Here is a 14,914-nt window from a genome sequence, read left to right on the forward strand (position 1 = left end):
CTCTTTCTTGAACTCCTCCCATGTCAAGTCCATGCATTGCTCTTCGCCATACAAATTGATTTTATCATCCCACCACAACTTGCCCTCTTCACGTAACCTGCTAGACCCAAACCTCATCTTCTTCTCGGGAGGACACTCCGCGGTACGGAAGGCCCCCTCGATGTCCGAAATCCAACAAGTACTTTTCAACGGATCCCTCACCCCATTAAACGTCGGAGGTTGAGTATCCTTAAAATTTTTGTAGTGGAAGTCTCTCTTTCCATCACCCCCTTCACCTCGAGGATAAACGTTTCTAGCATCAAGGGCCTCTTCAATAGTGGCCTTCATTCGTTCGTTTATCATTTCGGTCACTTGCCCATCGACCGACTCTTGGAAGACCTTTCGAACATCCGCAAGAAAATCCGATTTCAACTTCTTAAAGACGGCTTTGACCTTGGTCGAGAACTCGGCGTTTTCACTTGTACTTCCGTTATCGTGATCGGGACCGTTTCTCGTCTTCATTTTATAAAACGAATTAGGTTAAACCACGAAACGAAAGGGCAAATATACACAATTACATACATATATGCCTCACTACCCTATCTCGCTCAACAATCGTCGTACATTGCTTGTTTGACCCGATTTGCACCCGTAGTAATGGTAGCTAGTCATTACTACGCGAGCACGTCGCGCTAACTCGCTAGTACAACGTCCATCTCGCTTGATGATTGCTAAACACAACACAAACAAATAGCGCATGATTAGTTCACATAAACCTATGTACTAATCATTCCGATCCGACCCAAAGTCCTACAAGTCCCGCATAATCACGCACACAAAAGTCTAAGTCTAGGCGCCTATCTCAAGTCACCTAAATCCCTTAGACCAGGCTCTGATACCACTTGTAACAACCCAAACCAACACCCGACAAAACCTTGTGAAAATACGAAATAAAAAAAAAAATTCTGTTGCAGACCATCGGCGCGCCGCGCCATATGGCCCGCGCGCCGCGCCATATCTGGCTGTCCCCGGGACTTTTAACCGCGAAAAGATTGACTAGTTCCCGGCACTTTTAGACAAAACGCTTTTTACCATACAACCAAATATGTAAAACTAACATGTTTCAAACATAAAATTAAAGTTTTACAAGCGGGGCCCACACGACCCAAATTACAAGTTTAGTACAATTTAGGAGTTTCGACCACCAAAAAGTTTAAGTTCCAAACTACACAATGAGCATGGCGTTTGGGATTAAACTACCCAACTATCGGTCAAACTCCGAGAGCTACTAAAACCAAAAGCGTCCCTTAGCAACAAGCGGGATCCCTAGTCCAAATCGATGCCCTTACCCTTGTCCAACACCGAACCTATAAAAGTGGTAAACAACGAGAGGGTAAGCAAAGCTTAGTGAATGCAATAATTACACATACATATATATCGCCCATCTATTTGCAATCACAACACAAGATACCTCGTACGAAACGTGTAACACAAAAGCATGTCATCAACCTCAAACACTTAACAAGTCATACAATAACATAACCGAGTTAGCATATACTCAACACAACCATAAATAATTTAGCATGCTAAATATCAACAAATCTTAATATGGTTAACCATGACGCTATGGTGCTACCGGCTCGTGGTTCACACCATACGCATTGAGTCTCACTCGTTTATAGTGCTACCGGCTCGTGGTTCACACTTTGTTTATAGTGCTACCGGCTCGTGGTTCACACTCGATGCTACCGGCTCGTGGTTCACATCAATTATTTTATAGTGCTACCGGCTCGTGGTTCACACTCGATGCTACCGGCTCGTGGTTCACATCAATTTACACACATGCTATGGTACTACCGGCTCGATGGTTCATACCATAACACCCACAAATAAACACGCCATATACACGAATGCATAATTATTCCACTCACCTCAAAATCTCTTGGTGAAAGATAACCGAGCTTGAACACTTCAATGTAACGCACCTATTACATTTATCACAATATCAAAATCACAACTCGAGTTGGTCAACACTCTAAAGCTCACTCCTAGTGTTAATTTGACCCATGGTGCAAATCCGACCCATTTGCACCCTTAACCCTAAAATCGGGTTAACTCATCACAAAACCCTATCATTAACCAAAGTAGGTTCATTACACATTTTAACACTAGTTTTAGGCTTCAACCACACATATTAATTAGCTTAGGTTCATTTTGACCCATTTGACACTTTCAAAGTCAACCTACCCATTTTGGGTCAACCACTAACCCATTTACACCCATTTACATAAATCATGGTGTTCTAGCAATTTTACTAGCTAATTAGGGTTCTCTAACAACAATTAACTCTTCCAAACCCTAGTTAACCCAATATTGAGTCTACATGACTCAAATTACCCTAGAACACCCAAAACACTAACAAAGTGGGTTTTATGTTCATCTTCACCCCAAACCCTAGCCCTAAATCAAATTAAACAAAGAAATTAAGATTAGAGCATACCACAACTATCACAACGAAGCTAGAGGGAAGGGGAACAACTTTAATGCTTGGACTTAAGCAAGAAACCTTCTTCTTCTTCTCCAAAATGGGGTTTCCCTCACTAAAAGCCACTCTCTCTCTAGAATTGATTTGGATAAGTGTTGGTAGTTGTGGAAGGAGTAAATGAACTCCCCAAAACTGATCTAAGGCATTAAATCCGGCCTCCAAGTGATTTTACCAAAATACCCTCAAAATATCTAATTTAAAAGAAAGAGAGAATCTGTCACAGACAGATGGCGCGGCGCGCCACCAGGCCGCGCGGCGCGCAACTCTCCCAGTCCAGCTCCTTTTGCCTTTTTAAATATATACAACCAAACCCCAATTCAAGTACCGCACAATACACTTATATACACATGTGTACACTTCAATTATTCGGGTCTTACATAAACAAAACGTTCCCACAAGTGACAGAGTCGGTAATTGGGGTAAAAAATGAGGTTTTTAGATTGTTACGGGACTGTTGGACATTACGTAACCCTCGTCCCTTTGACGACGTTACAACACACTGTCTTATCAACGGCCATAACGGTTATGTTCCACAAGACCAAGGATGGGAAGTAATCCTAGTAAAACCAGAATGCATGACTTGTTTCTGGACGTATGAATTACGTGTCTTTATTGCCTTTGCTGAACGACTAGTGTACTAGCTAGAATTATCTTCACAACCATCTTGTATCAAATTTATTGTGTGCTATATTTCATGCTATATGTAAAATAAGCGGTATTGTAAGTTTGTAAAATATTGTGTAAAAGTTTGAACGAGAAATATTATTATAATCAGTTTTTCATATAGAATTGTAGTAGTTGAATTGTATATTAGCTACTAAGTATGAACTTAACGGGTAGGTACTACCCGAATTTAAACTTATAAAACGCTAATATGAAGAAAAAGCTTTTATAAATGAGTTCATATTATGCTACGAAATACTATTAACTACTCTTAATATTCTGTATGATTAACTTGTTCCATTTGACTATTTTGAAGGAAATGGCACCGACTACTCGACACACCGTGAATATGAATGAAGAGGAATTCCGTACTTTTCTAGCTTCAAACATAGCCGCAGTACAGGCTGCGCTACATACCAACAATAACCTTGGATCTAGCAGTACAGAAAATCGTGTAGGATGCACCTACAAAGAATTCACTGACTGCAAACCTTTGGAATTTGATAGAACCGAAGGACCGATCGGATTGAAACGGTGGACCGAGAAGGTCGAATCGGTGTTTGCCATAAGTAAGTGTACTGAAGAGGACAAAGTGAAGTACGCTACGCATACCTTCACAGGTTCTGCGTTAACATGGTGGAATACCTATCTAGAGCAAGTGGGACAAGACGATGCGTACGCACTACCGTGGTCAGCATTCAAGCACTTGATGAACGAGAAGTACCGTCCCAGAACCGAGGTCAATAAGCTCAAGACAGAACTTAGAGGGTTACGAACCCAAGGATTTGATATTACCACGTACGAAAGACGATTCACAGAATTGTGCCTATTGTGTCCGGGAGCATTCGAAGATGAGGAAGAGAAGATCGACGCGTTTGTGAAAGGATTACCGGAAAGAATCCAAGAAGATATAAGTTCACACGATCCCGCCTCCATACAACAGGCATGTAGAATGGCTCACAAACTAGTGAACCAGATTGATGAAAGAATTAAAGAACAGACTGCTGAAGAGGCCAATGTGAAGCAAGTCAAAAGAAAGTGGGAGGAAAACGGTGATAAGAATCACCAATACAACAACACCAACAATTACAACAATAATCGCAACAATTATCCCAACAATCGCAACATCAATCGCAACTACAACAAACGGCCCAACAACAACAACAACAACAACAACAACAGCAACTATAACAATCATCCCAACAACAATAATAACCGCAACAACAACAACAATCAGAAGCAGCTATGCCAAAGGTGTGAAAAGTATCACTCGGGGTTCTGCACCAAATTTTGCAACAAGTGTAAAAGAAATGGTCATAGCGCGGCGAAGTGTGAGGTCTACAGACCAGGGGTTAATAGAACGAAAGGAACAAATGGTGTCGGAACGAGTAATGGCGGAGCAAGTAATGTCGGAGCAAGTTATGCCAATGTAGTTTGTTATAAATGTGGAAAACCGGGCCACATTATTAGAAATTGCCCGAACCAGGAGAACACGAATGGACAAGGCCGCGGAAGAGTTTTCAATATTAATGCGACAGAGGCACAGGAAGACCCGGAGCTTGTTACGGGAACGTTTCTTATTGACAATAAATCTGCTTACGTTTTATTTGATTCGGGTGCGGATAGAAGCTATATGAGTAGAGATTTTTGTGCTAAATTAAGTTGTCCATTGACGCCTTTGGATAGTAAATTTTTACTCGAATTAGCAAATGGTAAATTAATTTCAGCAGATAATATATGTCGGAATCGAGAAATTAAACTGGTTAGCGAAACATTTAAGATTGATTTGATACCAGTAGAGTTAGGGAGTTTTGATGTGATAATCGGTATGGACTGGTTGAAAGAAGTGAAAGCAGAGATCGTTTGTTACAAAAATGCAATTCGCATTATACGAGAAAAAGGAAAACCCTTAATGGTGTACGGAGAAAAGGGCAACACGAAGCTACATCTTATTAGTAATTTGAAGGCACAAAAACTAATAAGAAAAGGTTGCTATGCTGTTCTAGCACACGTCGAGAAAGTACAAACTGAAGAAAAGAGCATCAATGATGTTCCCATTGCAAAAGAATTTCCCGATGTATTTCCGAAAGAATTACCGGGATTACCCCCACATCGATCCGTTGAATTTCAAATAGATCTTGTACCAGGAGCTGCACCAATAGCTCGTGCTCCTTACAGACTCGCACCCAGCGAGATGAAAGAACTGCAAAGCCAATTACAAGAACTTTTAGAGCGTGGTTTCATTCGACCAAGCACATCACTGTGGGGAGCTCCTGTTTTGTTTGTCAAGAAGAAATATGGTACATTCAGGTTGTGTATCGACTACCGAGAGTTGAACAAACTTACCATCAAGAACCGCTACCCACTACCGAGAATCGACGACTTATTTGATCAACTACAAGGCTCGTCTATTTATTCAAAGATTGACTTACGTTCCGGGTATCATCAAATGCGGGTGAAAGAAGATGATATTCCAAAGACTGCTTTCAGAACACGTTACGGTTATTACGAGTGTATGGTCATGCCGTTTGGTTTAACTAATGCACCAGTTGTGTTCATGGACCTTATGAACCGAGTGTGTGGACTATACCTTGACAAGTTTGTCATTGTTTTCATTGATGACATACTTATTTACTCAAAGAATGACCAAGAACACGGGGAACATTTGAGAAAGGTGTTAGAAGTATTGAGGAAGGAAGAATTGTACGCTAAGTTTTCAAAGTGTGCATTTTGGTTGGAAGAAGTTCAATTCCTCGGTCACATAGTGAACAAAGAAGGTATTAAGGTGGATCCGGCAAAGATAGAAACTGTTGAAAAGTGGGAAACCCCGAAAACTCCAAAACACATACGCCAGTTTTTAGGACTAGCTGGTTACTACAGAAGGTTCATCCAAGACTTTTCCAGAATAGCAAAACCCTTGACTGTATTAACGCATAAAGGGAAGAAATTTGAATGGAATGATGAACAAGAGAAAGCGTTTCAGTTATTGAAGAAAAAGCTAACTACGGCACCTATATTGTCATTGCCTGAAGGGAATGATGATTTTGTGATTTATTGTGATGCATCAAAGCAAGTTCTCGGTTGTGTATTAATGCAATGAACGAAGGTGATTGCTTATGCGTCTAGACAATTGAAGATTCACGAACAAAATTATATGACGCATGATTTGGAATTAGGCGCGGTTGTTTTTTCATTAAAGACTTGGAGGCACTACTTATATGGGGTCAAAAGTATTATATATACCGACCACAAAAGTCTTCAACACATATTTAATCAGAAACAACTGAATATGAGGCAGCGTAGGTGGATTGAATTATTGAATGATTACGACTTTGAGATTCGTTACCACCCGGGGAAGGCAAATGTGGTAGCCGATGCCTTGAGCAGGAAGGACAGAGAACCCATTCGAGTAAAATCTATGAATATAATGATTCATAATAACCTTACTACTCAAATAAAGGAGGCGCAACAAGGAGTTTTAAAAGAGGGAAATTTAAAGGATGAAATACCCAAAGGATCGGAGAAGCATCTTAATATTCGGGAAGACGGAACCCGGTATAGGGCTGAAAGGATTTGGGTACCAAAATATGGAGATATGAGAGAAATGGTACTTAGAGAAGCTCATAAAACCAGATACTCAATACATCCTGGAACGGGGAAGATGTACAAGGATCTCAAGAAACATTTTTGGTGACCGGGTATGAAAGACGATGTTGCTAAATACGTAGGAGAATGTTTGATGTGTTCTAAGGTCAAAGCTGAGCATCAGAAACCATCAGGTCTACTTCAACAACCCGAAATCCCGGAATGGAAATGGGAAAACATTACCATGGATTTCATCACTAAATTGCCAAGGACTGCAAGTGTTTTTGATACTATTTGGGTAATAGTTGATCGTCTCACCAAATCAGCACACTTCCTGCCAATAAGAGAAGGTTCGATGGAATGCTCGTAGAGGACCCGAGTTCACCTGGGAGCGTAAAGATCAGATGAAGAAGAAATACGCGCATCTATTTCCAGAAGATTCGTCAACACCTTCAACAGCTTAAAATTTCGGGACGAAATTTATTTAACGGGTAGGTACTGTAGTGACCCGAACTTTTCCATGTTTATATATATTAATTGAGATTGTTATTTACATGATTAAATGTTTCTAACATGTTAAGCAATCAAACTTGTTAAGACTTGATTAATTGAAGTATGTTTCATATAGACAATTGACCACCCAAGTTGACCGGTGATTCACGAACGTTAAAACTTGTAAAAACTATATGATGACATATATATGGATATATATATATATATATATATATATATATATATAGTTAACATGATACTATGATAAGTAAACATATCATTAAGTATATTAACCATGAACTACATATGTAAAAAAAAGACTACTAACTTAATGATTTTTAAACGAGACATATATGTAACGATTATCGTTGTAAAGACATTTAATGGATATATATCATATTAAGAAATATTCATACATGATAATATCATGATAATATAATAATTTAAAATCTCATTTGATATTATAAATATTGGGTTAACAACATTTAACAAGATTGTTAACCTAAAGGTTTCAAAACAACACTTACATGTAACGACTAACGATGACTTAACGACTCAGTTAAAATGTATATACATGTAGTGTTTTAATATGTATTTATACACTTTTGAAAGACTTCAATACACTTATCAAAATACTTCTACTTAACAAAAATGCTTACAATTACATCCTCGTTCAGTTTCATCAACAATTTTACTCGTATGCACCCGTATTCGTACTCGTACAATACACAACTTTTAGATGTATGTACTATTGGTATATACACTCCAATGATCAGCTCTTAGCAGCCCATGTGAGTCACCTAACACATGTGGGAACCATCATTTGGTAACTAGCATAAAATATCTCATAAAATTACAAAAATATGAGTAATCATTCATGACTTATTTACATGAAAACAAAATTACATATCCTTTATATCTAATCCATACACCAACGACCAAAAACACCTACAAACACTTTCATTCTTCAATTTTCTTCATCTAATTGATCTCTCTCAAGTTCTATCTTCAAGTTCTAAGTGTTCTTCATAAATTCTACAAGTTCTAGTTACATAAAATCAAGAATACTTTCAAGTTTGCTAGCTCACTTCCAATCTTGTAAGGTGATCATCCAACCTCAAGAAATCTTTGTTTCTTACAGTAGGTTATCATTCTAATACAAGGTAATAATCATATTCAAACTTTGGTTCAATTTGTATAACTATAACAATCTTATTTCAAGTGATGATCTTACTTGAACTTGTTTTCGTGTCATGATTCTGCTTCAAGAACTTTGAGCCATCCAAAGATCCGTTGAAGCTAGATCTATTTTTCTCTTTTACAGTAGGTTTATCCAAGGAAATTAAGGTAGTAATGATGTTCATAACATCATTCGAAGGTTTAAACTTGTAATCACTAGAACATAGTTTAGTTAATTCTAAACTTGTTCGCAAACAAAAGTTAATCCTTCTAACTTGACTTTTAAAATCCACTAAACACATGTTCTATATCTATATGATATGCTAACTTAATGATTTAAAACCTGGAAACACGAAAAACACCGTAAAACCGGATTTACGCCGTCGTAGTAACACCGCGGGCTGTTTTGGGTTAGTTAATTAAAAACTATGATAAACTTTGATTTAAAAGATGTTATTCTGAGAAAATGATTTTTATTATGAACATGAAACTATATCCAAAAATTATGGTTAAACTCAAAGTGGAAGTATGTTTTCTAAAATGGTCATCTAGACGTCGTTCTTTCGACTGAAATGACTACCTTTACAAAAACGACTTGTAACTTATTTTTCCGACTATAAACCTATACTTTTTCTGTTTAGATTCATAAAATAGAGTTCAATATGAAACCATAGCAATTTGATTCACTCAAAACGGATTTAAAATGAAGAAGTTATGGGTAAAACAAGATTGGATAATTTTTCTCATTTTAGCTACGTGAAAATTGGTAACAAATCTATTCCAACCATAACTTAATCAACTTGTATTGTATATTATGTAATCTTGAGATACCATAGACACGTATACAATGTTTCGACCTATCATGTCGACACATCTATATATATTTCGGAACAACCATAGACACTCTATATGTGAATGTTGGAGTTAGCTATACAGGGTTGAGGTTGATTCCAAAATATATATAGTTTGAGTTGTGATCAATACTGAGATACGTATACACTGGGTCGTGGATTGATTCAAGATAATATTTATCGATTTATTTATGTACATCTAACTGTGGACAACTAGTTGTAGGTTACTAATGAGGACAACTGACTTAATAAACTTAAAACATCAAAATATATTAAAAGTGTTGTAAATATATTTTGAACATACTTTGATATATATGTATATATTGTTATAGGTTCGTGAATCAACCAGTGGCCAAGTCTTACTTCCCGACGAAATAAAAATCTGTGAAAGTGAGTTATAGACCCACTTTTAAAATCTAATATTTTTGGGATGAGAATACATGCAGGTTTTATAAATGATTTACAAAATAGACACAAGTACGTGAAACTACATTCTATGGTTGAATTATCGAAATCGAATATGCCCCTTTTTATTAAGTCTGGTAATCTAAGAATTAGGGAACAGACACCCTAATTGACGCGAATCCTAAAGATAGATCTATTGGGCCTAACAAACCCCATCCAAAGTACTGGATGCTTTAGTACTTCGAAATTTATATCATATCCGAAGGGTGTCCCGGAATGATGGGGATATTCTTATATATGCATCTTGTTAATGTCGGTTACCAGGTGTTCACCATATGAATGATTTTTATCTCTATGTATGGGATGTGTATTGAAATATGAAATCTTGTGGTCTATTATTATGATTTGATATATATAGGTTAAACCTATAACTCACCAACATTTTTGTTGACGTTTTAAGCATGTTTATTCTCAGGTGATTATTAAGAGCTTCCGCTGTCGCATACTTTAATAAGGACGAGATTTAGAGTCCATGCTTGTATGATATTGTGTAAAAACTGCATTCAAGAAACTTATTTTGTTGTAACATATTTGTATTGTAAACCATTATGTAATGGTCGTGTGTAAACAGGATATTTTAGATTATCATTATTTGATAATCTACGTAAAGCTTTTTAAACCTTTATTGATGAAATAAAGGTTATGGTTTGTTTTAAAATGAATGCAGTCTTTGAAAAACGTCTCATATAGAGGTCAAAACCTCGCAACGAAATCAATTAATATGGAACGTTTTTAATCAATAAGAACGGGACATTTCATCAAATATGCACACGAATATAATATAATATATAAATAATTCTATAAATTATATATATATTATATTTATATATTAAATAAATAACGTCGGCAAGCTAGGGTCCAAACTTTGTGTGAGCTGGAACTGAAAGCTCCGCAGTCGCGGAGCCCTTCAGGCAGAAACCACCGCAGTCGCGGAGCACACCAAAACAGAAATCCGCCTATAAAAGGCCATGCAATTCGACGATCATATTACACCTTCATCAATCATCAATCTCACTCTCTATCTATATATTTATATTTATATTTTATAATTGTAATTTTAATATTAAGTTAATAATAATAAGGTTATTGTAAGAAATGTTTTAAGGTTTTGTAAGTCGAAACTCTGTCCGTGTAACACTACGCGATTAATACTCATTGTAAGTTATGTTCAACCTTTTTAAATTAATGTCCCGTAGCTAAGTTATTATTATGCTTATTTAAGCCAAAGTAATCGTGATATTGGACTAAATATTAAGACTGGTTATTGGGCTTTGGACCATAATTGGGGTTTGAACAAAAGACCGACACTTGTAGAAATTGGACTACGGGCTATTAATGGGCTTTATATTAACTAAATGATATCTCGTTAATTTAATATAGAGATTTATAATTTGACGTATTTATATATAACCACATACGCTTGACTGGGTACGGTGGGCCGGATATTTATAAATACTAATAATTATTCATTTGACCGGACACGGGGATGGATTAATAGTCAATGGAGTCATTAAAACAGGGGTAGATTACATTCAAGGATAATTGGTGTAATTGTTAACAAAGTATTAAAACCTTGGATTACACGCAGTCGATAACCTGGTGTATTCATTAAACAAAGTATTAAGACCTTGTTACAGTTTGAATCCCCAATTAGTTGGAATATTTGACTTCGGGTATAAGGTTAATTTGGCGAAGACTCTCGCACTTTATAATTATGACCGATGGACTATTATGGACAAAACCAGATGGACATATAGAATAATCCAGGACAAAGGACAATTAACCCTTGGTAATAAATTAAAATCAACACGTCAAACATCATGATTTTGGAAGTTTAAATAAGCATAATTCCTTTATTTTATATCTCATCGCACTTTTATTTATCGTCATTTTATTTATCGTACTTTAAATTATTGCACTTTTAATTATCGTACTTTTATTTTATCACATTTTTATTTACTTTACGCTTTAAATTAAGTTAATATTGTGCATTAGGACTTAAAATTGACAAACCGGTCATTAAACGGTAAAAACCCCCCTTTTATAATAATAATAATAATAATACTACTTATATATATATATATATATATATATATATATACATATATATATATATATATATATATATATATATATATATATATATATATATATATATATACATATATACATATATATATATTTATATACAAATATATTTGTTAAAAATATAGCGTTAAACTCAGCCAGCTCCCTGTGGAATGAACCAGACTTACTAAAAACTACACTACTCTACGATTAGGTACACTACCTATAAGTATTCTAGCAAGGTTTAGGTATATCCATTCAATAAATAAATAAATAACTTGTGTAAATTGTATCATATTTAATAGTATTTCGTAGCAAAAATAATAGTATTTTGTACGTCACCTCTCACACATCAAATGTGAAACTAGGATCTGTGGATTCTTGGAAGATACGTGTTATTTGCTTAGTAACGTAGGTGGCAATGTTGACTTGGTCTGGTTCAAGATGAGAAAATGGATTGTTGCGTCTTTCTTCCTCTGTGACTACGTCTTGTAACTCTTTGGTAATTAGATTGGCGTGGTGATCAATTGTTACGTAAATTACTAGCCTCTCTGGTGTGCTTTCAAAATTATCTCGTTCTAAGAGAGCGAGAAAGCTGTGAATATCCTCGATCATTTGCAAGTCGGAGTGATAAGTAGGGCGTCTGGTGGAATGATCTATATGCTTCTGGATGAGATTCAGTAATGCTCGTTGGTTTGCTGAGAACGGAAGTGCAAATCCGGCTAAGGCGTTGTAGACCTTAGAGTAAATGATCTTCTGATCTTGACAAAATCTTGTTTCTAGAATAGTGCAAACTACTGAGTTGTGCTCTCGTTGCCTTTCTTTCGCGGTAGATATGATCGTGAAGGGTATTGATAAAGTCTTGAATGCGTTCTTCTAGGATTTCAGCATTGTTGTCTTCTCTCTGGAGATAACGATCGTACTCGTTCTTGATAGCTGTGATTCTTTCGGTTAAGCGTAGTGTGTAATCGATTGTTGATTTACGGATGGCTTCGAGTATTATTTCAAATTCATCAGTGTCATTGATGAAGGTTATCATGTCGGCGTGAGTGGATATGATCGGAATTCGATCTGAAGAAGAGTACGGCTCTTCCTGATCTGATTCGGATAGAGAATAGGAGTTATCCGAGGTGTCCTCGGGTTGCTCTTCCTCGTCATCATTGGTATAATAATCGTCTAAAGAGTTGTCTGATGAAAGGGTTTCTGCAGTATCTTGGTTCTTCACTTTGATACTCTCAGGGTCAATTTTTATGTCCTTAATGTTAACCTTATCAGTCTTCTTCTTGAAGCGAATGATTAAACTGTGATCTTTAGTCTCAAGCCTCATTAATTCTTCATGATGCTCCGGACTTGGAGATGGTATTATCGCAGTTTCTTTTACGTCTTCCATTTCCTCTTCCTCCTCAGGTTCTTCCTCTTCCTCTATTTCTTCGCTAGGATCCTCTTCTTCCATTTCTAGGTTGTCAACAGACTGTGATTCGACACCCATCTCAACATCTTTGGCTAGTGGTGGGGACTCATCATCGAAAGTGATCCGTATGGTTGAAATAGCAAACATCTCTGCCTGTCCAGAAATATCAGTAGGTCGGTCAATTTTGAAGCTAACGCTCTCCCCATGTGATCGTAAGATCAGGGTATGATTGTACACATCAATAACTGTCTTAGCCGTGTTCATGATAGGTCTTCCTAACACTATTGGTGTGTGTAGGTCTTCCTGAATGTCCATCACTACGAAATCCATAGGATACTAGAATTTATCGACTTTCACCAAGACGTTCTCAACTATGCCATTAGGATATCGAATTGTATGATCAGCAAGTTGGATTGTCATTTTGGTTGGTGACAAGTCTCTTAACTCTAATCTCTTATAGAGAGAGTAGGGGATAAGGTTGATACTTGCTCCTAAATCTGTCAGCGCATGAATGGTTTCCAGATTGGTAGATTAAACACGGGAAAATGAAGCGGCCCGTATCTCTTAGCTTCTGTGGTAGAAAGTTTCTGAGTACTGCCGAGCAGTCTTCACTCAGTGGAATTTTGTTAGAATCTGGTATCTTTTCCTTTATAGAGAGAAGCCTTCGGATATATCTCTTTTGATTAGGCACTTTGGATACAGTGTCCAGGAATCTTCCATCAACTTTGAAGGAATCAAGCTTGGATGGTTCTTCCTGTAACCTTCCAGGATAGGGTACACGAACTAGAGTTGTTGTGGGCAACTGTTGAGTATACGTCGACTTGTTCTTGATTCTAGCTGACCTCCTCCGTGGTTCTTCTCCTGGGATTACTGAGTCCATTTGCTTAGCTTCCTCTATGTGGGGATTTTGGATAGTATTACTAGGTAACCTTCCCTGAGGTCGGGTTTCAAGGCATTGTGATAACTGTCCGAGCTGCGTTTCTAGGCTTTTGAGAAGATCCAGTTGATTTCTCATTAGGATTTCTGTCTGGCCTTGTCTAGATGCAGTTCTCTGATTAAGCTGTTGTTGTCCTTGAATGAACTGTGTCAACTAATCATCAGTTCCGAGAGCGGGGTTGGATATTTTCGTAATTTGGGTGGTTGGAAAATTTTCCTCAGCTGGTAGACCAGTGAGTGGAAGTGGTTGATCGTAGGTCAATTGAGATTGTTGGGTGGATAAGGTGGGTAACGATAACGAAAAGGTTGGTTGTTTCTTTGGAATTGCTTAACCCTTGTTTGTTGGTTGAAGCTGGGATTTGATTGGCGAGCTGGGTATTGAACGTAATAGACTGAACCGTCAGGGTTCTCATACTCAACTTGATATTCTTCAGCGGGTTGTGGGTTGGTACAGTTAACACAGGCCTGGACCTGGTTAACTTGTTGCGGCTTCGTCTTCAATTCTCCGAGTTGTTTGGCAAGAGACTCCATCTTGTCTATGAGAGATTTGATGGCCTTCGTTTGATTGTTAAGCACGGAGAGTGGTGCAGATGATGAAGTTGTTTCATCACTGTTCCAGTCATGATGATGCATTGTCATGTTCTCGAGCAATTCCCATGCTGTTAGTGCACGAAATGGAGTTGTCCATCGCTGTCGAACAACTTGAGAATGGTTTAGGTCTACGTTGTACACCTAGGATAG

This window comes from Rutidosis leptorrhynchoides, chromosome 6 (genome assembly GCF_046630445.1).
Source record: "Rutidosis leptorrhynchoides isolate AG116_Rl617_1_P2 chromosome 6, CSIRO_AGI_Rlap_v1, whole genome shotgun sequence".
Classification (NCBI taxonomy): domain Eukaryota; kingdom Viridiplantae; phylum Streptophyta; class Magnoliopsida; order Asterales; family Asteraceae; genus Rutidosis; species Rutidosis leptorrhynchoides.